The sequence below is a fragment of the Geospiza fortis genome, unplaced genomic scaffold, assembly GCF_000277835.1.
Source record: "Geospiza fortis unplaced genomic scaffold, GeoFor_1.0 scaffold1509, whole genome shotgun sequence".
Taxonomy (NCBI): Eukaryota; Metazoa; Chordata; class Aves; order Passeriformes; family Thraupidae; genus Geospiza; species Geospiza fortis.
In genome coordinates this window covers 31,388-34,581 of record NW_005054726.1, presented here as the reverse complement: position 1 = coordinate 34,581, position 3,194 = coordinate 31,388, and the positions used below count along the sequence as shown (strand labels likewise).

The 3,194-nt window shown below is 59.7% G+C and overlaps 1 protein-coding gene across 1 annotated transcript in view; it reads right to left on the bottom strand.

Moving 5' to 3' along the window:
• NPR2 (natriuretic peptide receptor 2) overlaps positions 1-3,194 on the bottom strand; it is a gene marked incomplete at its 5' end in the record, with an annotated part of 11,751 nt that overhangs the window by 7,794 nt on the left and 763 nt on the right. The gene's annotated exons all lie outside the window — the stretch shown is intronic.

The window sequence follows — 3,194 nt, the reverse complement described above, 5'->3', positions numbered from 1 at the left end:
GCCGCCCTCCGGGATGGGGTCTCTGCTGCTGGAAGGCACCCAGCCATGCAGGCACCCAGCCATGGGGGAAGCAGGGCTGGCAGCGTCACCCACGGGGGCAGTGAGGAATCCCCCCGGTGGGAAAGAGACCCAGCACAGCCACCTTGGGCACAGGGAATCCACAGCAATGTGGGGAGCTGCTCCTGGGCACGGGGGAGGGAGAAATAGCAGCACCGTGGGCTGTGTGTGAGCAACAGCCTGCTTCAGGGCTTGAAATGGTTCCCTCTGAATGCTGCAATACTTCAAATAAACACTCTTGGCTTCTCCACTTTGCTAGTCCTGCATCAAGAAATGTCTCCAGATTTCTCATCCAGGGTGGACAGCTCAGCACCACCCCAACATGCAGAGCCTGAGGGTTCCCCCCACGGACATAGACGGGACCCTCCCCGTCCCACTGCAGGCACCAAGAAAAGGGAGCCACAGGGGCTAGGGAGCCACAGCAGCTGGTGGCAGATGGTGGGACACCGCAGGCAGCCAGCCCCTGCGGCGGCAGCAAAAGCCTGCCTGGTCAAAGGCCACCAAGCAAGGGGATGGACGGCGCCTAGATGGCTCCCTGGGGACAGGCTGCATGAGCTGTGCAGAAGGAAGGGTCAATGCTTGGGGCTCTCCCTAGGCAGGCAGCTGCCTCCAGCTGGCAGCTTCCTGCATGGCCAGCAGCGCCTTAGGGGGCTCAGGCACCCCCAGGGGCCGGCAAATGGCCAAAGGCAGCCTCAGCATCACCCAGGACAAGGGGAATGGAGTTCTGCAAGGCTGGAGTGCATCCAGACCCCTGACTGATTTATTGAGGGGGTGTCTCTGGCATAGGTGGCAGAGTGCCAGGTCCCAGGGAAGGGGCAGGACCACGAGCATGCAGATGAGGTGGCAGAACACTGCTTGACCCCTGCATGATGGAAGATAACCCTGAAATGAGGGCAAATCCCAGGTTCAGGCAGAAAATCCTAGTTTCAAGCAGTTCCACCAGCACAGGGCACTGCAGTGCAGAGACCATGGCCCTGGCCCAGGGGGAGTGTGGGGGGGAAAACCAAATGCACTCCCCTCCAGCAGCACCACCCAGCCATCTCTCCAGGCAGGGCATCTGGGCTTTCTGCAGGCAGATGTGCCGGTAATTCTCTCAACCACAGCTCTAATTATATCAGTGCTTTTGCAAATGGCAGGAGAGACGTGGGCCCCTGCACGTCTCCCAGGCACAGGTGAGAGGGGCAATCCCACCCCCCCTCGTGCCCGTTCATTAGACCTGTGACTGTCAAGACCAGCAGTGTTAGGGATGCACAGAGGGGCAGGGAAGCGGCTTTCTCTAGGAAACATTCACCAAACTCTTGCCCATGACTTGGGAGAAGGAAGGTGATGCCAAGAGGGATGATACATGGTGTTATTGCAGGTCATGGACATGGATGCAGCTGAAGACCCTGCTTCTATTTCCCCGCCATTCCATGCAGGAGTCCCAACCCCTGGGACAGCCCGGCAAGTCTCCATTCCCTGCCCCACACACCTGGGCTAGGATAGGACCTACAACCATCTCTGCAGCTCTAAGCAGCCAACTCTGTGGGGCCAAGCACTCAGGCCCACTCAGCCCCACACTATGGCACCACCTCTGAGCTGTGGCCAGAGAGGCCCAGACCGTCTCAACATCCCTGCCCATGCCAGGGGGATGGAACTGAATGATCTTTCAGGTCCCTTTCAACCCAGGCCTTTCCATGGTTCTGTGATACTATGACCCCAGCTTAGAAAGCCCCTGGGTCTCTGTCCATGCCTGGCCTTCTCCCCCAGCAGCCATGACCCCCTGCCTGCACCAAAGGGACTGATTCCCACTGGAGTGATTTACGGCACCAAGATGGAAACGTTGATGGGAATCACTGCTTTCAGTCCTTCTCCCTGCAGAGTCCTTTGCCCTCATCCCATAATAACCTCCAAACCCCATGGCTGGTGATGGCACAGGCAGGAGCTCCCTTCCCAGTGGGGCAGCCATGGGATGCTCGCTCCATGGACTCAGCCTCACTGGCCTCAATCCTGACAGGAGCCCAGTCCAGCACCCCAAAGCACCTCCCCCTGCAGCCTGGTCCTGCCCAGCCTTGGACACAAGTCCTGCTGGCCCATCTGGCTCCACTTATCCGGGCTAGATGTCCTTCCTAATGACACAGCATCTCAGAATCCATTAAGAAGCACTGTGGAGTGGCTGACTCCAGGATTGATACACCCTGCTCATCAATAATGGAAGAGCATCAGGCTGCCCTTGCTCTCCCGCTGCCTCTGTAAGCCCCTCCATTTCCTCCCGCTCCCAATATAGCTGCTCTCCTGGGGCACTCGCAAGGCACCAAATTGATTTTTCTCTCCATCAGCAGGGTGGGGCAATCACAGCCCCATCCTGGGGGTGCAGCAGGGACAAGGCACAGCCCGGGGTGCCCAGGTGCCACTCTGGAGGGCTCTGCCCGAGCACGGCACAGACACCTAGGTATGCTGGCACCATGGTTCTCTGGGTATGTAACCACAGCTGATGCTGTCCTGCAGAGAGCCACATCCCCTCCATCACCTTCAGCCTCCAAGGACATGCCTGGGTCACCCTGATCCTGCTGACACACAGGGTGGGGTGGTCCCACAGGGTGCCCCTCACAGCATGTGTCCCAAGAGCTGGGGGTCTGCCCCAGCTCTTGCTGGCAAAGGTTGACTGGACTGGGGGCCTGGGAGGGAGACACCGTGCCCCCTCCTCCTGCTGCATCCTGGCCCCTCCACTGGCACAGGGTTTGGTCCGGGGAGGGCTGAGGTTCTGTCTTGTCCCCTGTGAACTCACCTCCTGTGCAGGTCCTGCTGCTCCTCCAGCCCCACTGTGACAAAATGTGCTCAATCCTCACTGCACCCCACACAGATCCCATTTTGCCCACCCCTCCCTGTGCCCCACATGGGTCCCACTCTGCCTCCAGCCCCTCCCTGTGCCCCACAGGGGTCCCACTCTTCCTCTGGCCCCTTGCCATGCCCTACCACAGGTGTCACTCTGCCCACTCCCTACTGCACCCCACACGAGTCCCACCAGCTCCGTGTTCCCTTGCCGCGCCTCACACGGGCACCATTTTGCTCTCAACCCCTCTCAAGTCCCATTGTGTCCTCAGACCCTCATGGTGCCCCACAAAGGTGCCACTGCCTCCTTGGGCTGTTGCTGAACC